The sequence below is a fragment of the Sarcophilus harrisii genome, chromosome X, assembly GCF_902635505.1.
Source record: "Sarcophilus harrisii chromosome X, mSarHar1.11, whole genome shotgun sequence".
NCBI classification, from domain to species: Eukaryota; Metazoa; Chordata; class Mammalia; order Dasyuromorphia; family Dasyuridae; genus Sarcophilus; species Sarcophilus harrisii.
The window spans coordinates 27,524,657-27,549,410 of NC_045432.1; the positions used below are offsets into that span (position 1 = coordinate 27,524,657).

Consider the following 24,754-nt stretch of genomic DNA (forward strand, 5'->3'; position numbering starts at 1 on the left):
CTCCTGATTCTTTTCAAAAGTCAAATAACTGTTACCAAGGTTGTAGCATGTTTAAGGAATCAATGGTCTTTTGAGCAGAGACCAAACAATGAGGGGAATGGAACCAAACAAACATCTATTTTAATAGTTAGCTGAGAGGTAGAGAATTTAGGTGCTACCAGATCTGCAACCACAAGCTTCCTTTCCCACATTCTGCTTGCTTCAACCTTAGCATTTCCTCTTCAATACATTGATAGGCTAATAGGGAATAAAGAAATGCAAATACAGCCTATAACCAAGCCCCAAGTGATCTCCAAGGCAGACTGGTCAAAGCAAAAATAAAACCACTGCTTTCCAACATTTATCTGTTTCTCTTGAAACCTAGTACTTCCTTGCTCCAAAATCAGCTCCCTGTATACTAGTGCATATTTTTATTTATTCTTTTTATTTATCTTTATTCTTTTTTTTCCAGCTTTATATTAATTGTTATCTTTGTTCTAACAGGTCAGTGTTCTGATTGTATACAACCATGTGAATCAGAAACTACTTCCTGGAGCTCTCCTGAAGCTCCCACAAGAGTTGAAGGCACTTCCAGGAGCTAGGTAGGGTAAGTAAATTCCCTTAGTTTTTTACACCTTTGCTGGCTGTAGTGCTTCTTAGCATCTATCTTTCATGTTTCCATGTTTCACTTTGGAACCAAACCCTTTTTTGAATCTGTAAACCAAAGTGATTAATCCTTTGGTCATACTCAAGTAATAAATGTCCAATTGCACAAAGATTGTGAGCCAGAGAATCAAATTGAATTGTGAATCTTTTAGCTCATCTGGCTTGTGAACCTAATAATGTTTGAAGCAAATTGTAGGTCATTCCTGAACTCAGATGCCCTACCAACTAGGAAGATACCAATCTGTACTAATTGATATTTTTAAAAATTACTAAAAGGTATCATTGAACACATTGAAACAAAATGGTGTTTTGAATCAACCTGAATAGTGAAACAGACTGGTGTGTTATACCTTCGGGCCATCTAGAAACCCAAGCACACAAACTAAACTTTGAACTTATGAGCTCAGCTGCCTTCTGAAATTAATACATTGAGAGGGAATGTTCAGTGGATATCTGACTTCTTGAAATAACCTGACTGCTAAACCAAAATGACCTGTCGACCAAAGGATTAGCTTGAGCTATCTTGGAACACAATTGAATAAGACTGAATTTTGAATCAACTTCATCTGTGAATCAAACTGAATTTGGACACTATGAATTCAGTTGTTTTTAGTAGTTCTGAAGGAAACTGTTCTGTGAAACGGGAAAATAAAGCAGTTTGGGCCTAAAGCTGACTTATGAATTAAATCTGCCTCCCATTATGGAATGCAAACTGCCTTGAGAACCAGACCAAACTGTGGACCTCTCAAATGTCGTGCTTTGTGAAGCAAAGTAGTGGGTGATCCGAATCACATCACTTTCTTCTTCACTTCTGAAACCAAGTACCCTGTGAGCTTCTGAAAGAAATCGCCTGCCTTACCAGGAAACTTAGCTAAACTCTTAGCTAAAGAAAAGTGGGAAGAAAATCGAACCAGACTTCATTCTTATAGAATCTCAAATTCACAACTGAGATGAAATAAGAAGCATTTGTTTGACAAACTGATGACATCAGGGTAGCAATTTCTACTTTGAATAAACATGTGACAAAATCATAATGGCCGTTCTCTTTACCAAAAGGTAGGTTTATTTAGGAGAAAAGGTTACAGACAAAATGAAGAGGTTAGAGGAGTTTAGCAGACTAATCAGAATTAGCTGTAGTAAGGAGAAAAAACATCATTAAAGGGAAGACGCTATGAGGGGCAGAGAGTATGTGTACCTCAAAGCAGAGCTTATTCTTGGAAAGGACTTAGCAAAGATCATCATGAGCAGATCTTTTACAGGGGAGATACAAGCTTGGGAATTTCACAGGAGAGGAGGAAAGGACCAGGGAAGAATTTAGTAACTCAGAGGGAAAAAGGGATGAAGGAGGAGCCAGATAGAATACCTGACAGACTAAGTTCATACCTGTCTAAAGATAGGCTAATCAATATCTCAAAGGTTGTTTAAATTTGCCCATAGATTTGAGGGATAGACAATGGAGATTGATAAATCACTCTATACACAATCACTCTATACAAGCAGGATTGTCTGGGACTTGGTTATGTCTGATAATAGTCAGATGGACTTCTTCCTGACAGGGGAAGAGAGTCAGCTCAAAATCCACGTCAAAACTACAGAAGAACTTATGAAATTGGCAACTCTATGAATCAGCAGCATGCTTGATCAAACTGAACTGAAAACTAGACTTTGAACCAGAGGGCTCTGAAGCAGCCCAAACTATGAATGAAGCTGAAATGTTACATCTTCAACTCAGCTGTGTTGACTTCATCAAGCTGAAAATTGGACTTTACTGGGAAGCAATTACTGGATAAAACTCATTTCTAATGAAAATCCACCTATAAATCACTAAAAACAGATTGACTCTTGGACCAAAATGAATCGTCAACCTCAAAAATGAGCTGCTATGAGAATCAGTGTAATGAGTGAACCAAATGGAAAGTGAACTTGAAAAATGAAGTGAATCTTAGAATAACCTGTCTGCTCAAAAGCCTGCTTCTAACCCAGAGACTTCAATTAAATTATGGAAACTTCGGAACACAGAAAAACATGATGCTCTTAGACAAACTGTTTTGAGAACCTTGTTAGGGAGGTTGCCCTCTGAAATAAGGAAACAAACTGATATTTATAGCAAACTTCTAAATCATATTCAACTATGAAACTAGATTGTCTCCTGAACCAATTTGCCCTGCACTTGAAGAGGTGTGAGAAGGTAGCAAGGCCTGAGAAACCCTAAGGTTACCGATCTTGGGAATGCCACAAGCGAGGCTGCTCAATAGCAGTAATTCAATACTGATTCCGTTGATCATATGGGAACTATCCCACCCCTACATTAGCAGTTGTACCTCTAAACCATAATATTAGCATATCAACCTAATCTTTGTTTCTTTTCCCATAAAGTTATCTTTTTCTTCTGCCTCTTTGCTAAAACTCCTTTGGAACTTCAGCTCACTGTCAAGCAGTATAATACATCTCTGTTCCTTAACTAGAAGACTGTGTGTGTGAATTCTCTCACCAGACTCATGACACCAATCAGGGAGGACCCTAATCTTGTTGGGGTATCTTTCTCCTTAACACACTGTTGTGAAGCCAATTGAACTATGAAACTTTGAGCCTACTGACTTGAGAATTGTGGAATGTGTGAAGCAACCTGCAGAGAACTGATGGGGTACAGCTTCTAGGGGAAATATAGCAGCCATCCTGAGGTCCCCTGACCTCACCGTGCTATTATTCTAACAATCTGTTTATCAAGGATTGTTTTATATTTCTTTCCTTAGACTTTAAGAAATATATAGTGATATTCCTGAAGTCCTCTTACCTTAGAGTGCTATTGTTCTAGCAATCTGTCTATCAATGATTCTAAAATCTTCTGGCCTTAGGATAGTCCTACAAACATTGCTGACTGTCAGATAATCTGTTGGTAAGTAATAGCCAAGTTCTTGGGACAATAGTGAATAGACCATCCCTCAAACCTACCCGTGAGCCATAAAATGAGCAAATAAGTAACATGAAGCTCTGGTCTCTAACTTTGTCCTATAAATTTCTCTTCTTTCCTACACACCTGTCAGATTGGCTGAGATGACAGGAAAAAATAATGATGATTGTTGGAGGGGATGCGGGAAAACTGGGACATTGATGCATTGTTGGTGGAGTTGTGAACGAATCCAACCATTTTGGAGAGTAGTTTGGAACTATGCTCAAAAAGTTATCAAACTGTGCATACCCTTTGATCCAGCAGTGTTGCTACTGGGATTATATCCCAAAGAGATTATAAAGAAGGGAAAGGGACCTGTATGTGCACGAATGTTTGTGGCAGCCCTTTTTGTAGTGGCTAAAAACTGGAAACTGAATGGATGTCCATCAGTTGGAGAATGGCTGAATAAATTGTGGTATATGAATATTATGGAATATTACTGTTCTGTAAGAAATGACCAACAGGATGATTTCAGAAAGGCCTGGAGAGACTTACACGAACTGATGCTGAGTGAAATGAGCAGGACCAGGAGATCATTATATACTTCAACAACAATACTATATGATGACCAGTTCTGATGGACCAGGCCATCCTCAGCAACGAGATCAACCAAATCATTTCCAATGGAGCAGTAATGAACTGAACCAGCTATGCCCAGAAAAAGAACTCTGGGAGATGACTAAAAACCATTACATTGAATTCCCAATCCCTATATTTATGCCCACCTGCATTTTTGATTTCCTTCACAAGCTAATTGTACAATATTTCAGAGTCTGATTCTTTTTGTACAGCAAAATAACGTTTTGGTCATGTATACTTATTGTGTATCTAATTTATATTTTAATATATTTAACATCTACTGGTCATCCTGCCATCTAGGGGAGGGGGTGGGGGGGTAAGAGGTGAAAAATTGGAACAAGAGGTTTGGCAATTGTTAATGCTGTAAAGTTACCCATGCATATATCCTGTAAATAAAGGCTATTAAATAAAAAGAAAAAAAATTTAAAAAAAAGACTATATGATAGCTTATTAAGCTCTCTTTCAGCTATTAAAAATTAATCTGATGGTCTTAAAAAAAATTTCTCTTCTTTCTCCTGGTTCTTTGCTGAATCCTTTTGGAACTTAGCCTGCTTCAATTGGCATTATAATTACAATAAACTTTGCCCCTTGACTTGGAAATGGGTTCAAACCTGCAAATTCTTTTGAGACACCTTGTGACACCGGTCTGTGACCTCAACCTTTTGGGGTCTCCTTTTGAATTTCAACAGAACCATTCAAATCTAAATTCTGTATGAACTACCTGTTTAACTATACAACTATTCAACCAAATTTAAAGGAAACCAACCATTTATCCAAAAGTACAAACAAAAAGGACCAAAATGAATTCCAATCAATCTGAACTTTGAAACAATCTGAAATGTGACAACCTTGTTCCCAAGTCATTTGTATTTATATAAAGGAAACATTCCTCTGAAGCTGGGAAATGAATGCTGGAGAAAACTGAGCTCCAATGTGAACAAATTTTTGAATCTGTAAACCAAACTTACTCCTGGAAAAAATTTAACTGTGAGCTTTTGGGATAATATCCTCTGTGAGATTCTAAAACAATTTGTTTGCTCAACTAACCTGAACTGTTAAAGCTTTTAGCCAGAAAAACTCGGAACAACAGGAAATAAAATTAAATGGAATAAATAACCAATCTAAACTGAAAACCAAAATGAAGTGGGCAAACTGTTGGAGAACAGAAGAAGCAAACTTGCCAGTCTAGGAGTTGAAATAAACTCATGTCTATAGAAAAATGACTTCAGAATCAAATGGCTCAATTGCATCTGTGACCATTTGAACTAAATATAAATATAAACATTTGAACTGCATTGGGTAGCAGGTAATGTGTGAAAAAAATCTGCAAGGGAATTTCTGTATCACATTGCTCTATGAACCAACTGTGTGCAAAATTCATTCAACCTGTAAACTTAAGGTTTAATAAAAGATATCTGAAAACACAATTTTATAAAAGTGAATTCTGAAACACCCTGAACTATGTTTATTGAAATTTCACACTTCAAGCCAAACTGCTTTTAGAGTATCTGAAGGAAACTATCTTGCAAGAATTATGTAAATCAGCTAATTTTTGACAAACAAAAATCAAATGACCTTGAACCAAACCCAAACGAGACTTTGCAATACATATTGACTCCTGAACTTAAATTGAACTGTGGAAGTCTGAAACAAACAGTTTTGGCAGCCAAAATAATGAGGGAAGGAGGGAGGGAGGGAAAAAAGGAAGAAGGCAGGAAGGAACGTGGGAGAGAGGACAAAAAAGGAATGAAGGGAAGAAAGAAACATCTGAGTACCTAATATATAGCCCAAAATGTGCTAATTATTTTACAAATATTATCTAATTTTATCCTCACAACAACCTTGGGAAGGAAATGCTATTAATTATGATTACCATTCTATATAAGAGGAAACTGAGACAGAAGTGAAGTGACTTCTTCAACTAATAGGTACCCAAAGCTGGATTTGAACTCTAGGTAATCCTGAACTAAACTGCAAGTAAATTTCTGAACAAAAGTACCCTAAGAGAATTCTGTAGTTTTCTGTATTAAATTTCCCTTTCAAGAAATCATATATGATAGAAGGCATTGCATTCATAAGTGTCCATCTTTGCTTCTTTGCAGGTTTTCTTTTGTTCTCTGATGTGCACTTTTTACTTTATTCTTTTCTTTTCTTTCTTTCCCCCATCCCCAAGAAGGCTACAGTTAAACACGGATATATTTATGTATATATACATATATGCACACACACACACACATAAACACACACATATACATGCTTACACATACAGCTAAAACATATGGCTTGCACATAATATAGATTTCTCTTTTGATTGAATTTTTTTTAAGTTTGTCTTTGAGGTCAATGATTTACTAGCCCCACTTTTTTTTCTAATAAATTATACTCTTGATCACTGTTAATGTGTTTGTGTATATCTTTATTTCCTATCTCTGCTAACTCTTTTACTTTACTTTTACATGGTAACTTGTCTTGCCGTGTTACTTAACTTCCCTCCCTTCTCTTCTCTGCCCACCCCTTTCCTCTCTCTTTATCCGTTTTCCATTAATCTACATACCTTATCCCACTCCCATTAATCTACATACCCTTCTAAACCCCATCTTTTACTATTCCCTCCTACCTTATTTCTTTATGTGAGTAGTTTTCAGAACTACTAGCCCTCCTCTCCTATCTAATTCCTTGGTGTTGGTTCTTGCTCTTGTACCTCATTTGTATAGCATAATTATTATCTTTACTTTTTCCTAGATGGTTTTGTTTTTTCATACTTAGCTCTACTCCAATCTTTCTTTTGGATTACTCAATCACTCATATCAGTCTTGGACATATGGTTTACATTTCCATATATAAAACATAAATAGTTTGTCCTTATTGAGTTCCTTGAAACTAATCTTTGATGTTGGCTCTTATATGTTAAATTTCCTATAGAGTTCAGGTTTGTTTGAGATAAAATATGAAAATTCTGAGAATTTGTTGAATGTTCATTTTTTTCATGCAATATTACACATAATTTTGCTGGATATAATATTTTGGCCATAACCCTAATTATTTTGATTGTCAATATGTATGTAGTATTCTAGGGACCTGGAGTTTTTTTATTGTAGCCACTGATAAACTCTGTGCAATTTTAATTGTAGCTTCAGCATATTTGAATTGTTTTGTTGTTGTTGTTGCTGCTTGTAAAATATTTTCTTTGATCTGGGGGTTTCAGAATTTAGCAATAATGTTTCTATGTGTTTTTCTGGTAGGATTGAAGAGGGAACCCCAAAACTCTGAAAATCCTTAAAGGAGAAAACCTCCTTCAACTCTGCCTCAGTGAGGGGACTCCACCCCAAGCACAAACAGTTTCATCTTTGTTATCTGCGGCTCAGACCCTAAACCCATTGAATTCAATTCAAATTTTAGCCCTAGCTGAAACCCAGGGAGGAGCCAACTTGGGACTCCACCCACGAGCCCCCTTCAGCTTATAGCCAAAACCCCCTATTATAAAAGAGCCAAACTAAAACCCTTTCTTTACAGAGGTTCCAAACATGCCAACACCATGCTTGGCATCCCAAGGAGATTTTGCCCACTGGAATATTGTTTCCAGTGCCTTATTCTCTTTACTCTCACCTATTTCCTTAATTAGACTTTAACCTTCCAATCCCCATAATAAACCTCTTTTATCAATCTAGGTTTTCAGGTCTGTAAATTCCTTTACAGAGGATCTCTGCGCCACCAGAAAGGGAATCCTCAGAACTCCCTACCCTTACACCACCACTAGACCTTATTTAATTCCTTGACCACCAGAAACCCTAATTTCATTTGGGTATCCAAAATCTAAACCTCATCAGGATCTCTGTGAGATGGTGATTGGTAGATTTTTTTTTTCTATTTCTATTTTCCCCTCTTCTACTATCACTTCCGGATAATTTTCTTTAATTATTTCTTGTATTTTTGTGTTAAGGTTCTTTTTTTAGTTCTAGCTTTCAGGTAGTCCAATTATTCTTATGTTTTCTCTTTTTGATCTTTTCTCTAAATCTCTAAATTAAGAATTGATTATTAGTGACTTGTATTCTTTTGTTTCTGGATTAGATTTTCATCATTAGAATGTAAGCCTGGACTCCCCCAAACAATGGGAGAAAAGGCTAGTCTGGGATGGGGTGGGGACTTCTGCATTTAGGCTATTTAATCTTGTATTTAGAAGTTATGCTTTGCACTCCTTTACTGACAAAGAAGATGCCTTTTCTCACAAGATCGCAATAAACTTCTTTTTGCTTTTTCTTATTCTGAGAGTCTCTGATTATTTTTGTGGATGATCCTGTCCCACAAATTTGGTTGTCCCAAAAGGACCCCTGTTCTGCCCCAAGTCTTACTTGTTTTTCTTTGGTCTGCATTTCCTCTGAGGCACAATTTTGTTTTGTTTTGGGAAAAATCAGGAGCGTGGAATTTTTTAACCCACTTCTCCATCTTCCCAGAATCCTCTCTCAAGATTCTCTGAAACAGTTTTCTAAAACATAATAACTTATAATTCAGATTCTGAAAAACAAGTACCTGGAAATAGAAAAGCATCAAACTGAATCTTAGGCAATGAAAAGTAAATAAATACAAACCTTGTTTCTTGAGTTCATCCAACAGAAAATATGATGGGAAGCACTGAAGTGAACTGATTTCCCCATGAAACTAAATTCTGCAACAAATTCACATTTGCAAAGAGAAAATATGAAGGAAGAAAAAGCAATTGTATGTGTCTAAACCGAAGTGCTTTGGAAACCAAAGGAGTATGGTGAGCAAAATCTAAGGTAATTTAAATAGCAAAGTCCAACAAACAGTATAAAGAACCCAACAAAACGAGAAAACACTTTGTTAAGAAAAGTGGTGATAAAGGAGAATCCAAAAGAATTATGAGGAAAACTTAATTGTTTACTCAAAGTTAAAAGCAACAATCTAATAAAAGCTTTACAAGGTCCTACAAATATATAGGATAGATTTGGAACCCATGTTTCATTTGGTTTAACAAATATTTAAGCTGAGTATCTTAAAGGCTATAGAAAGGGAATTGATTAATTATCACTACATCAAAATTTAACTGGGATATATCCAAGATGAATGGATTGAATTGATAGAGGGATAGCTGGAAACTCACAAAACAGAAGTCCACTAAGGAAGCTGTTCAGGGTACTAAACTTGAACAGTAAAAAGATTCTGAGGAAAGATGATAGGGTCAAACTTAATTTAAGAAAATCTTGCTGGGAAATATAGATTATTAAAAAAGTTGTCGTGTTAGAGGTGAGGTAGTTCAAATTCAAAGCTACTATTAAAGGTATCAGTGGAAACAGTGCTTCAAGATATATGGATAAAAATCCATATATTCATCTGGGTGAAAAATCATACATTTTTAATAGAAAAAAGAACAAAAGCATAGTTTTGCCTTTTCAGCACTTCTTATCTTAGTGGTGCTGCAGCTGCTTATAATTCCTAGTGTTTTCCCCTTGGCGCACATGGAGCTTCTTGGAAGTTTCAGTTTCTATGTCTCTCTAAGATTACAGAAGTCGGTTGGCTCCTATCTAAGTCCACATTGCTTGACCTAAAAAACATCATAATCTATGGTATAGGATTGTGAAGACTGGGAATTTTGTTAATAGAGCAAATAAGGGGTAAATATTCCTGGAGTCCTATGATTTATTTCTAAAGCTTCTTGATCTCTCCAAAGGAGGATTAGCCCTAATGTGGCATTTTCTTTGTGGGTGCCCTGCTAGTTAATATGCTATATACCAATCAACTTCCTCTGAGCTGGATTAGAACCAAGAGCTGAAGGATATTTAAAGAGGAAAATAGTGAACTTTCTTGCTTGTATTAGAAATTGCCTACTCTGTTAGATGCACACTCAGGGACATGGCAAATGTACCATCCTTCAGTCCCCTGCCCAATCCAAATTGGCAGAATCAGCTCGACTGCAACCCTGACAAGCTTAGAGGGCTAGCTCAAACTTTCCAGAATCTTGGTCCACCATAGCTCCTGAGAGCCGCCAACCCTGAAAATGTGCTCAGCACAAGTGGAAGGGGCCCAAGGGTGAGGATTCCATTCATTTAGGAGCACTGGTCACCTGAGGGCATAGGTCACAGGCTTGTGCAGAGCCATTTCACCCTGGGAGGGGACTTGCTATGGTAATTTGTGATATGGGGTCCTTTGCCCATAAGACTTCATGGTCATTCCTGTATTGGTGGACCCTCTGGAAGAAGTGCCAGGTCAGGGAATGGCTGGTGATTGCCTTCCTAGGCTCCTGCTTCACAGTTGTTGCAGGGATCATTGGGAGCAGCTGGAGACAAAGTGAGTTTATGATTTCAAAGGTTCCCTGAGGACGATTTTTGGTTTAGGCAAAGTGAAGCTCCTGGGATGCTGGGGCTGGAGGTCAAGCCCTGAGCTAAGAGGGTCTAAGTGACTTCTACTTTTGTAAACCGAGCCAGCCAGGCACTTGAGAAGTCGTGCACATTATTAGGGTAGATCTATTTCCAGCGTGAAGTTGGTCTGTGGTATGGAAAGCAAGTCTCAATGGCCTTTTTTTAAAACCTTTTTTTTTTTTCTTTTTACTTTCATGCTGCTAGTGGAAGCCTTAAAATTTTTTGTGCATTGCTTTCACTTTTTGATTAATCTGTTCGTTTTGTCAATGTCCTTTTTCAATTATATTTTCAGAAAATAAAATTCTTTCTTGTTAAAAGTGACTTTTGAACTAACCCACCTTTATTCTGACAGTCTCAATTTGAAACCCAGAACTAAAGTGTCTTTTAGATTGGAGTAATGATTGCAACAATATTTTAATCAATCATTTACATAAAATGTCTTATGAACTTCTGAAATAAATTCCTTAGCCAGATTACTTATAAAATAAAGTCTTACCTTTAAAAAATATTAATGGCAATAATGTTCTTTACTCTGAAATGAAATGAACTTTCAACAGAAATGATAATGTGGTAACTTAAAAATAATTCTCCTGGGAAATAAATATACCCTTTTGCTTTGCAAAAATAAACTTCTGAACCAAATTCCACTCCAGATTTTAACCCCCAGTGTTTGCCCAACCTATCAGACTTGTTAATCTATTTGAACTATTCTCTTGTGACCTAGGCTCTCTTTTATACCAAATAACCTATAATGTAACTACAGATGTACTTCTGAAACCCGAGTGCTTTAAGAGCCATTTATGCACGAACCAGCTTACATGAAAAACCAACTTTTACTCCAAGGTAACTGGGAACACAAGTGAACCAAACCTGAATTTTCCACTAATTTGAATCTTGAAGCACACTGAAATGTGATAGCGTAATCGATATTGTTTTGAGTGAATTCAAAGGAATCTGCCCTGAATCATTTTGGATCTTTTCTGGATATTACCCAGTTTTAAAGTCCACTAACTTTTGAATGTATAAATTAAACTGATATGTAGAACAAATTGAGCCAGGAAACTCTAAACCAAAACGTCTAGTGAACTGAAGTCAAATTTAACTTCTGAAACTAAGTGTTCTGTGAACCTTTGAAGTTAAATGTTTAGTCTATCAGTCTAGAATATAAAACAGGAGAAAGAGAGAGATAACGAAAGGAAGAGAGATAGAAAAGACAGAGAAATAAGAGAAAAAATAAGAGAAAAATGCACTAACTGCATTCTTGAATAAGCAAAATTTTGAACCATAGTGAAATTTGATGAGTCAACACTGTTCAGAGAATATTTGAATGAAACTGCTCTAAATAAGGATTATTAATTGATTTCTAGCCAAAATCTGACCTTTGAAATAAATTAAGTTATGAATCTCTTAATAATTCTGTCTCCCACTCAAATGAGCTTACAACCTCTGTTTGGTTATAATGTGTGATCTAAATCACAGGTGAACTTCGGAATAAAATTATTCCATGAATCACAAGCAAATTTACCTGGCCACCATTCTTTTTAATTTAAGGTTCCTAGGAACACAACAACTAAATGCATTTTGAGTCAATCAGAAGCTTGCAAGAAATTGATGTTATATTCTCTGCCCTGCTCTGTTGAATTGTCTCTCTCATGAAGCAGTGAATTGAGATGCTTACTATATAGCACTGATTTCTGAACCAAATCCACCTTTGAACCCTTAAACCAAATTGACCCTTAGTAACATGGAACTATGTACTTCTGATCAAAGCTTCCTCATGAACTATAGTAATGACCAACTGCAAGTGTTATGCCACAGTCTCCTTGAACTGTTCTACCTCAGTTTCCCTGAATTATATCACCATTTCCTTGAGTTAGTATGCAACCCCCACTTTTTTTCCTGTCCATTAGGGCTGTACTACCCACTCTAAATATTCCAAAAGATAAGACTATCTCAGATACCTAATTGACATCTTTGCTTCTGTTTTTTCAGACATCCTGACTCTGGGCTCCCAGTTAGTAAGAATTTATAGTTTTCACCCCCATTCTGCTAGAACCGAATTTATGGTCCATCCCTGAAATTTCCCATTTTTTGCTTCCTGTTTTGTTTCTCTTCTTACTAGAGTCCTATTTAAAAAAACCTGGGAGTCTCACATTCACCACTGGATACTTTTAGACGAGAGTCCTGTGCAGTAAATCAATTAAGTTCTCCAATAAATAAAATATTAAAACTCTCTAATTTCTATCTTTCCTCAGTTTCTCCATTATATAAGGGAGCCTTTTAAGTAAAGATATCCATGAAGCTCTGAAAGAAGCTGTTTGCTGATCCAATTTTGCTTGTGAACAAAAGTAATGAGTAAACCAAAGTTCAAGTGAATTTATAAATAAGATTCTTTGAGACCTCCCACGACTTAATAGCTCATTTCAAATTTTCCTCCCAAAGTATCTTATAAATCCAATTCTTACCTAAAGCAATCTGGCAACAAATCACCTAAACTTTGTTTGAGACTAAGACAGCCCAAGAGAATATTTGAGAATATTTGAATCAAATCAAATTTGGAAGGACTCGAAGCTCTCCCTGCTGAACCAAGTTGAACATGAATGTGTAAACTACCTGCCTTATGAACCAAGCAAGGAGTTCACCAAATTATACTGAATTTCTAAACCAGAACAACCTTTCTACAGAAGTGAATGTGCCTAGAAAGGAAACTTTTAACTCAAGGTGACTTGTGACAAAATCATCTTCAATTCTGTGTCAATCTGCTCTACAAATCAAATGATGAGTAATTACAACTGTAAGTGGACTTCCAACCAAAGTTTTAGAGAATCTCTGTAATAATTTCTGTGCTCAGCTCAATTCATCTGTAAATCTAACTTTTCCATAAAGAAAGTATGTAAAAAGTATGTAAATAAGTACACCTCAAAATGTGAACCAAAGGAAAGAGTAGAACCCTTGGCCAAAATGTTTTTAAGAATACTTCCAAAAGAGTTTTCCTCTCAGGCAGTTGAAATATCTGCAGAAAGCTGACCTCTGAACCAAAATCAATTATGAATGTCTAAACCAAATTGTCTCCTGAAACAATCAAAGCTATGAACATGTTATTCAGATAGAATTGTGAATCTCTTAGTTAAGCTGGGTTGTAAATTACATAATTTGTGAAGCAAACTATAGGTGAACTCTCAACCAGCCTACTCTATGAACCACCCATGTGCTGGAAAGGTACCTGGTTATCCAAATGATCCAAACCGATTTTTTCACCAATTTGAATTTTAAAAGAAAGAAATCTGATAATCTAAGTCCTGTTGTTGATTTCACTTTCCTATTAATAGTAAAATTAAGGGATTTCTTCAAGTTAGGAACCTAACCCATATTTGGATTTGTAAACCAATCTTATACAAATGGATTTTTGAATCTCTTATATAAACTGACATGGGAACCAAAATAATGAGTGATCTTAAATGAATAAGATCTGTGAATCTCTGAAACAACTTGTCTGTTCATACAGACTTTTCTCTACAGTGGCCTTTCACCAATGAAACTTGGGAACACTCATCAGAATTAAACCATGAAACAAATTCAAGTGTGACTATCATCCCAGCTGTTCTGAGTTTATCCAAAGACCACTCTTGTATGAAGCATTGATGATTTGTTTTCTTGATAAAACACACTTCTGAACCAAACTCAACTTTGAATCTCTAAACCAAACTGACTTGCAGAACCAACTAAATTATAAAGTTTTGAACCAAAAACCAGGTTAATTTCTGAAACAAAATGCCTCGTAGTGATCTCTGCAACCATCTAATAGCTCAACCAAGCTGTCCTGCCAACCGAACTCCTATCTAAACAATGTGGAAACCCAACACATGTGACAATGGGGACACAAATTCACTTCCAGAATAACTAGTCTCATCAACAAAAAATAACTAAGAAAGGTACAGAAAAGACAAACAGAAAAGGTGAACTGAATTTTGAACTAATCCAATGGTGTGAACCAAAAGCCCAACTTTTAAGAATAGCTCAAGCTAATTTTACTGTCAAATAATTGAAATTACCTGATGTCTGGAGAAAACTGACCTCTGAACCAAACTCATCCAACAATCTATAAAGTAAATTGTCTCTTTAACTGTTCATTAACTGGGAACTTCTGAGCTCATCTGCTATCTGGTGAACACCAAGTAAAATATGAAAAAAACTTCACTGAAATCTCTGAAGCACTCTACCTTTTGCACTTGGGTGCAAAAATCAAATTGACCCAACACTTAACCTGGGACCTTGGAACACAATTCAACCAAATGAAATTCTTAACTGACACAAATTGTAAAAACAAACCAAAATGTGACACTCCCTGAATTGAAGAGTTCTCAGAATATCTAGGCAAAAATGTCTAGGAAAATGGATCTCCTTTTTAAAAATTTAAAAATACTTTACCTTCCAGTGTTTCCGTTTGTTCTTAGTATATTTCCTTTAATTTTTCTGAGGATCATAAAACTTGCAGTGCACTATTACCAGCCCTTTCGGGAGGAGGTATTAGAATTTTGACTTGTCCTAGTTTCAAACAGTACGGAAGAATGGAGGGGAAGTAGCAACTCTCAAGGTCTTTAAGATAAAGCAGTCTTGCTGGGAAAAGCTCATCTTCTGCTGCTAAGAATGTGAGACTGGGGCAACTCTCAGAATAACGTATTATCTTCCTCAAAATGTGGAAGAAAAGTTCCCAGAGTGCACCGAGTGTCTGTGCCACAGAGGTTTGCAGAAAGTAAACAACTGAACTGAGAGAAGTGGAATAAAAATTTATTTCTGAGAACTGATTATCTTACTTTCCTGGGGACTCTCTATTACTGAGAAGAAATCTAGAAGAGCATAGAGAATGACAAGGATCCCAGGAGTACTGAGGAAATTATTTACCATGCTATGCTAACTGAACCACATCTTAAAAAGCGGCTCAGTTTATAAGGGGTGAACCCTTCATTGAATTCTGATGCATCAGTGGACATTATCATCAGCACTAAAAACCATTCATACTTCAGGACCTGAAAAACAGACATCACAGGGTCAGGGGTCTAATTCATGGTGTGGTAAAAGCTCTTGGCTCTGTGTAATGGAGTATCGGCACCCTCTATTGCACCTAAAATGGCGTCACTTGTGGGCCTAGAGACCTGCTTCTGGGAGACAAGATAACTGGCATGTGTGTGGACATTCAGCATTGGATTACTAAGTGGTTAGGAGTAGTTTTTTCCCATTAGTTAGCATAGTTGGAACTGACTCAGCACAACGGGCAATTTGTTTTCTGAATTCTTGTCTAAGGTTGAAGAACTCCACTCATAGTAAGTGACACCATGTAGTAAATGTCCATGAAGCCCTAGGAAACAGGCCTAGGTTTTGACTTGTTTCATTTGTCCTTTTGAATTTTAAGTACAGACAAAAGAAGTCTGAGAGCAAGACACGAGGGACTTAAAGTCCAGAAATCCAGGCCAGATGTTGCAGCCAGCTCAGTAGGGAAACACTGAGAAGCAAAGGTCTGGCAAGCAATGGGTTTTGGCTTTATTGGAACTAAGGCTGTGTAGGAACTTAATTAATCTCTAAATTGAACTCCCTTCCCCTCCCCAAGGACTGATGTGGTGCAGGGAGAATTGTTGCTGTATCTTTGAAGTAAATGTCCTTTTTAAAAATTAATCTGATGTTAAGTGGTTGAAAGGAATTAAGATACTAGTCACTGGCCCTTAAAATGAGGGAACCTGATTGAATCAATGGTAGAAAAACAGAGACTTTCCAGTGTCCTTATGGTACTGGAAAATGCTAAAGTGGGGTACAAACTAGGACCTCAGCCAGTGGGAGCAGAACCCTGTTACATTCATATTCATAGCAGAGGATCATGTCTGAACAAATTTTTATTTCTTTTATTTAGTCCTAGAAAGAAAAATAAGGTATATATGAAGAATCTCAGCCTTTAGGTGACTTACTGAGATTTATTTTCTTGTTTGCCCAATTCTAGGAGAAAAAAGGAAGCCCCAGATTCAATTCTATATGTTGCCTTGTGATATAAGGCCTTCTTCATGTTGCCTAAGATAGAGCTGCCACAATGAACTTGTTACTAATGAATGAATGCAATCGACTTGGGGTGTGGGAAGAAGAAAAATGATGATATTTTGTTTTTCTGGGAAAATCAGATCTTACTGTAATGGTATTTGCTGCAATAGGGTATGCTTTTCTTATGTATTTATTTTATTTGGAGTTTGGCAAACTCCAAATAAAATGAGTCTTTCTGTAATAAATAGAACAGAGAAGAGGGAATGTACATGAAATTACAAATATCTAGATGATAGAGTCTGAAAAGAACCAAAGGCAGTTTTCAAGTCTTCAATTGGTCTCTGCCATCTCAAATTAGAGAGTCACATTAGCAAACTCATTGGGAAGCTAAAGGCCAAATAGGCTATAACTACTTGGATGTTCTCTCTTGATCTGACAGTTTAGTCCCAGGATCTGTATATATAAAGAACTTTCTCATAGGAAAGTGGTATGATTCTTTTCCAATATAGATTATGGGATAACTTTGGGGGGGGGCATTTTCCTCAATGTGAGACCATATAGGACAAAAGTTGTACTGATAAGAGTGTCTCTTTCACTTTTCTACCCCACCTCCCCAGAGGAAGAGAAATAAATTTGTTATCAAGTTGTTTCTGAATAATTTTCCTCTTTTTGTCTTTCTTACTAGCCTTGTTTATGTCAAATATATCATTAAAAAGGGGGGAAATCATATCAGCTATGATTGACTCAGCTCTTCTCAGCAATTACAATGATCCAAGACAAATACAAAGGACTCAGGTAGGGAAAATGCTATCTACAACCAAATAAAGAACTGGTAGACTCAGAATGCAGATTGAAGTGGATATTTTTTCACTTACTTTATTCTTTCTTGGGGTTGTTTTTCTTCTTTCTGATTTGTTTTTATCTTTCACAACTTGATATAGTTTATACACGTGCTGTCATGTAAAACATATTTCCGTATTAGAGTTGTGAAAGAAGTATATGCAGTTTGGTTGTCCTTTGGGCATAGTTTCAAATTGCTCTCCATAATGGTTGGATCAGTTCACAATTCTACCAACAGTGCATTAGGTCCCGATTTTTCCCACATTCTCTTCAATATTTATTATTTCCCTTTTTTTCTATTATATTAGGTGTGAAGTGGTACCTCAGAACTATTTAAATTTGCATTTCCCCAGTGAAAAGTAATTTAGAGCACTTCTTCAAATGCCTATAAATAGCTTTGATTTCTTTTTCTGAAAACTGCCTATTCATATCCCCTACCATCCATCCATGCAGAGCATGCAATGGCCTGCATTCTCAAAAATCTGACTCAGTTCTCTATACATTTGAAAAATGAGGCCTTTATCAGAAACATTGTTTCCCAGATTTCTGCCTTCTTTTCAGTCTTGGCTACATGGCTTTTGTTCGTGCAAAAGCTTTTTAAAATTTAATATAATCAACATTATTTTATATTTCATAATGCTTTTTTATATCTTATTTGGTCATAAATTCTTTCCTTCTCCATAAATCTGACAGGAGACTGCCTTGCTCTTCTAATTTGTTTATGGTGTCACCCTTTATGTCTAAATTTTGTACCCATTTTGACCTTACCTTGGCATATGGTGTAAGACATTGGTCTATACCTAGTTTGTGTTCTATTGTTTTCCATTTTTTTCATAAGTTTTGGTCAAATAGTGATTTCTTATCCCAAAGGCTGCCTGGGATAAGAACTGGGACAAAAGTCTTTGGATTTATCAAACACTATATTACTTTGGTAATTGACTACTGTATCTTGTGTATTCAATATATTTTACTGAAATAGAGTATATTCCCTCTATTTCTTAGGCAATACCAGGCAATTTTTATGATTACTGCTTTATGGTATAGTTTAAAACCTGGTATTTCTAGGCCATCTTCCTTTGTATTTTTTTTTCATTAGTTCCCTTGATATTCTTGACTTTTGTTCTTCCAGATGAATTTTGCTATTTTTTTTCTCGCTCTAGAAATTTTTTTTTTGATATTTTGATTGGTCTGGCAAAAGGCAGAATTGTCATTTTTATTATATTGGCTTGGTCTGCTTATGAACAACTGAAAATTTTCCAATTGTTTAGATCTGACTTCATTTGCATGAAAAGTTGTTTTTGTTTTTGTTTTTTTGTAATTGTGTTCATATAGTTCCTGGACTTCTCTTGGCATGTAGATTCCCAAGTATTTTCTTTACAGTTATTTTGAATGGAATTTCTCTATCTCTTGGTGCCTGGCTTTGTTGGTCATCTAAAAAACGCTGATGATTTATGTGGGTTTATCTTATACTCTGCAAGTTTGCTAAAGTTGTTAATTATTTGATGTAGTTTTCTTTTTTAGTTGATTCTCTAGGGTTCTCTAAGTATACCATCATATTAAAGATATAAAAAGTTTTGGTTCTTCATTGCCTATTTATTCAAATTCCATTGATCTCTTTTTTTTTCTTTTATTGCTATAACTAACATTTCTAATACCATATTGAATAATAGTGGTGATAATGGGCTTCCTTGCTTTCATCCCTGATCTTATTGTGAAGGTTTCTAACTTATCTCTATGATAGATAATACTTGTTGATGGTTTTGGACAGATACTGCTTATCATTTTAAAGAATGCTCCCTTTATGCCTATGCCCTCTAGTGTTTTTAATAGGAATGGGTGCTGTCTTTTGTCAAAAGCTTTTTCAGCATCTGTTGAGATAATCATATGATTTCTATTGGTTCTGTTATTGATATGGTCAATTACATTGACAGTTTTCCTAATATTGAATCAATCCTGCATTCCTGGTATAAAACTCACCTGGTCATAGTGCATAATCCTTGTGAGATATTGCTGTAGTTATAATTTTGTTCAAATTTTCACATTGATATCCATGAGAGAAATTGGTCTATATTTCTCTTTCTCTGTTTTAGCTTTATAGGTATCAGCACCATATTTATGCCATAAAAGGAGTTTTGTGGGCATCCTTCTTTGCCTATTTTTCCTAATAGTTTATATAATATTGGAACAGTTGTTCTTTAAATATTTTGTAGAATTCACTCATGAATCTATCTCCCTGGGTATTTTTTTAGAGAGTTTATTAATGGCTTCTTCAATTTCTTTCTCTAAGATGGAGTGGTTTAGGCATTCTATTTCCTGATCTGTTAATCTAGATAATTTATATTTTCATAAATATTCAATGGTTTTCTTCAGATTGTCTGATTTATTGGCATATAATTGGACAAAATATTTTTTAGTGATTGCTTTATTGGTGATGCTGACTGTGCTTCTAACTTTTTAGACTATTATACCTCAACTTGCTATCTCATCTGGGAACTTCCCTCAACAACTTGGGCCTTCTCTCTATAGAAGATCCAGTAACTCCTATGACCATCTCACCCTGGAACATCCCTTTGGTGAAATCTTCTCAGGCCTTCATTTTGGAGAGAGACTTGGGTTGGACAGCCTTCATTATTCTTCTGGCTCTGCTTCTGAATTTCTAGGTGCCATGGCCCAGCTCAGGTAAATTTACCCCCATCCCTGCTTTTCAGCATCCTTTTATATGTTGTCTTCTCCCAGGAGAATCTTAAGTTCCTTAGGTGCAGGGAACATTTTTCTTTTTTGCTTGTATTGTATTCCCAGCTCCTAGCACAGTGTTTGGCATATAATCAATTCTTGTTGTCAAAATCCTGCTGCTCTGGAGATTTGGTTGTATTCTCTTTCTCTGGTGATTAAGACCTGGCTGTATCCTTGCCCTCTCCCTTTCTTTTGTCATCTCACGGGTATCTCAAGTTTAATGCCTTCCTTTTTGTGAGTTAAAATGTTAAGACATGGATCCACAGACTTTCCGAATCTACTGGTTATTGTGGCTTTTCTGTATGAATCTCTAAGGCCCAAAAAGGAATCTAGCATGATCTGGGTTACCTATATTAACTCCCTTTGGAGAAGTTAACAAATACTTTGCATATTAATTTATGACAATTTAAATTGATTATGACATTATCCAGTAAAGCTTTTGTCACTGAGATTCTCTCTTGGAGAAAAATGGGTGAGATGCTGAAAATATCTATTCACCCTTCCTACTCATGAGCCCCCTTTAGACAAACCATGTCAGTGAATACACATAATCTACAAGGACAAATTCATATACCCTACACTTATATTTTTTCCCATTTTTTCCAGCTTTTTATTTTTCGACACTGTTCTTTGTGTCTTGTGGATTCTTTAATTTTTGTGTGTGTTTAATCTAGTTTTTAGGGAGACTATTACTTGCTCCAGGCTAACTACTTTCTCTTCTGTTTTCTTTTTTTCTCCTTCTGGTTCCTTCTCCAAAGCTTGTATTTCTTCTCCCCCCTTTGGAACACCTAGAATAAGGTGTTCATATTTTTCCCTTTGACTCTATACTTGTCATTGTGTCAGTGGTACTCTGTTCCTCCTTTCTAGGAATAGTTACATTTGCAATAAATTTTGAAACTATTTAGTCGTGAGTAATGAAAAGCAAATAATGGATGGGTCCAGTGCATTAATAAGAACAGGTTCTCAATTTTGGGTTGTGTTCTCCGTGATATACAGGGGAAACTGTGACTCAACAAGGAACTACAATGGAAAATAAGAGGATAATTACTCTTCAGTGAAGGGAAGTGAATGGTTGAGTCAACTCAGTAACAACACTATTTATTAGTGTCTCCCACCTGGGAAGATTCTTATATGTCAGTGGCCTTATCATTCTTTATACCGAACTTCTCCCCTTCTTCCCAGTGCTGGACGATTTTAATGATGAGAGGTGAGGAGATTTCCATTAACGTGTAACTTAGACATCAAATTTTTTGTCTGTTATGAAGTATCCTATTGGACATCCCCTTTTTTGTTGGAAAATATTAACCCATGTCTATAGATTAAACCTCTGGATTTGGAATCAGAGGACCTGGGTACAAATTATAATTCTGCCATTTATGATTTGTGTGACCTTGTATAAGCAAGTCCCTTAGCTTCTTTAGACCTCAGCCCTTCATCTGAAAACTGGGTGTGTGTGATTTATTTGCCTCTAAAGCCCTTTCTAACATTAAATTTTTGAATCATTAAATATACAGACACATATAGAAATGCAAAACATACCAAAATTTTGGAATACATATAGTTAATAAGGATGAAAATCAACCATTTGTTATCTACTACCTCTGCAACAGACAAACCCAGGAGCATCAAAAGATTCCCCAAACCTAGCCTGAACAGAGCCAGTATTTGACTTGATCAGGTCTCTAACTTTGTGTGTGGGTCACAATTAGCATTTTACTTGCAATCTGAAAGGCAGACTAAATGCATTGTTTTTATGCTTTTCTTCCTCCCCTTCCCCCTTCCCCCAGGATAAGCAAAAAATAAGATCATTCATCAAGGATCCCTGAAGCCTTAAGGTGCTCCTGGTTTACCCTTCTTCTGGAGAGACAGGTTTCAGAGTCTTGTTAGGGGATACATATTTTGGCTCGTGGTAAATTGGCAATAGTAAAGTCATGATAAACATGCTTAATCCAGAGGGCTCTCAGGATCATCTGAATCTGGGGGGTTTGATTCATTTTAGAGCAAGACTTGGGGCATTTCTAAGGTGATAATAAAGGCTTCTTGTCAGTGTCAACTAATTAGCAGTTTTCTGGGCAGTGGAAGTGCTTGGTGCATTCTTCTATTCAGGGCACATACTGAATTTTTCCATTTATGTGTGTATAGAGAAAAATTAATTCCTATAGAACAACCTGCAAAAATTGTGCAGGTTGTTTTTATAAAAAAAAAACTAAAGTTACTACTTTTGCAGATTTAAAAACTAAAATCTGTAAAGGCCCCATATAGCAAGAGATAGATATATACCAAACAATTTATAGCAGCATTATTTCTAGTAGGAAAAAAATCCAAACCTTGGAAATAAAGTGGATACTCATGAATTGGAAATTTTTGTTCCATAAGAAACAATGCATTTGAGGAATTCAGAGAAAGTTGGGGAAAATATGCATGAAGTGGTGCAGAGTGAAGTAAATGGAACTAGGAGGAAAATAGACACGATTATGGCAATGTACATGAATAGAACACTAAAAGACATAAGACTTTACAAGACTCTAGGTTAGACATGTATTGGAGCTTTTGATCAAGCACATGTGTGTTACTTAGTGCTAAGGGGATTTGATTTTTTTTTCCTGATGCAATTGGGGCTAAAAGTGACTCGCCCAGGTGGTCACACTGCTAGGCAGTGTTAAGTATTTGAGGTCAAATTTGAACTCAGGTCCTCCTGACTTCAGGGCTGGTACTCTATCTACTGCCCCAACTAGCTGCCCTGGGGCACAATGCTTTGAGAAGAGATAGTCCTTTTACTGGCCACCAATCAGGGAAAACCCATGGAACTTTCAAAAGGAAATGACTCCCTCCCTGGCTTTCTTCTCTTTTAGAATCACTGTCTGGCATTCTCAGAGATGACTCAAGCAGGAAGATGAACCCAATCATAGACCTAGCTTGCTAGAAGACGTCTACCATAAGAAGGAAAAGTACAAAGAAAAAGAAAAAAAGAAAAAGAAAAATTTGTTCAGTAGCATCCAAGAGACTTTATGTTCTGGTATGGCTTAATTATTTCCCTCCCAAGGTAAAGCATATTAGTAGTTATAATTTAAATAACTGAATCTTATTTTAAGTCTTTTTGTCAATATATACTCCTCCTCGGTTTTTATTGTTTCTTCTGACTGAAGGAAATGAGTGTCTGTTCCATACCTGAGTACTCTTTTACTCTCTCCTCTGGGGAGACCCTGGACTAGGTCAATACATAAAAGATAAGAAAAATATCCTATAAGTTGTTTAGATGGACATTTAGCAAATCAGAGTTTCACAAAAGAAGTCTAAGTCTTCTTTTATGTGGTCAGGCTCTCTCTAGTGCCGAACTCAGTCTGAGTACATGTGTGGATAAACAGAGGCCTCCTAGTAGGAAAGGACTGGGTGCGGTGTCCCAGGCCCTTATATATAGAAATGATTTTTAATGTTAGATACATGATTTTTAATATTGGCTCCAGAGAACTAATAATAAAACATGTTTCATTCCTCTTAGTACAAAATCAACACATAAAGCATGTAGATTGTAGCCTGGAGTCCTGGAGTTCCAGTCTGGATCATGTATGTGAGGCTCTTCTTATTGGTGGAGAGGAGCATGACTTGACTGCATTCTTTTTTTTTTCCTAATTAATTAATTATTTTTTTAATTAAAGCTTTTTACCTACAAAACATATGCTCCGGTAATTTTTCAACATTGACCCTTGCAAAAAACTTCTGTTCCAACTTTTCCCCTCCTTCCCTCTACCCCCTCTCAAGATGACTTGACTGAATTCTTGTGTGAGGAACAGAACCAGGATGGAAGAAGAGAGGCCTTCCTTCCCGACTTGAGAAAGGACACAGGTGCTTCCAGATTGTCTTTTGGGGAAAGTCTGGAGAGAGAGAAAAAAGACTTTGTGAAACAGCAGACATGTATAGGAGCTGACACCTAACATGCCCCTGATTTCCAGATTACCTCCCTAGAGACTTCAGGGAATTTCTCCTGGAGTGAGAATAGGCACTCCCCGTTCCCAGTGGGAGAGCTTGTTCACTTTGCATATTCTGCATTCTATTCTAATATCTCTGACTTCTTTTAGCTCTCTTTGGTATTTGCTTGAATAAATGAGTTTATTCACCATTCATTATTTGTTCTGATCTTTCATGTAACTAGCATTTGATGAGAAAGAAACAAGTCTTCAGATATAAGTAGTACAACTTCTCCTTATGAGGGGCAGCAACCACAGAATCAGCTGGAACCTAAACATTGTTTTTCCTAGACTAACAATATTTAGGCAGACAGATGTGATTCTAGTTCAGCATGCCCTCTTTGAGGAGAGCAAAATAGCCAGCTCTTTGTCCTACTTCCTGCTCCCATTTCAGGCAGGGAACAAAATCTCCCTTGAAGGGTATGGGTGTGAGATTCCCTAAAAGATAACTTGCAAACCATGTTTAGACAAGACTATGTGACATCCACATACCCCACATAAACATCACACACACACACACACACACACACACACGCCTTACAATGGGTATTAGCAGTAGTTGCTATGTCATTTTATTAAGCTTTGTTTTTTTTTTTTTAATAAGGGAGGATAATATGATGAAGCTTTAATTTGGAAGTAATAAC

General features: G+C 36.4%; 1 long non-coding RNA gene across 1 annotated transcript; it reads left to right on the top strand.

Annotated features, from left to right (window-relative positions):
* Positions 1 to 358: 358 nt before the first annotated feature.
* Positions 359 to 23,772, top strand: LOC111721667. Its single transcript, XR_004230531.1, has 3 exons — positions 359 to 586; positions 19,871 to 20,091; positions 22,998 to 23,772. It is a non-coding gene; the product is annotated as an uncharacterized LOC111721667 (long non-coding RNA).
* Positions 23,773 to 24,754: the final 982 nt, after the last annotated feature.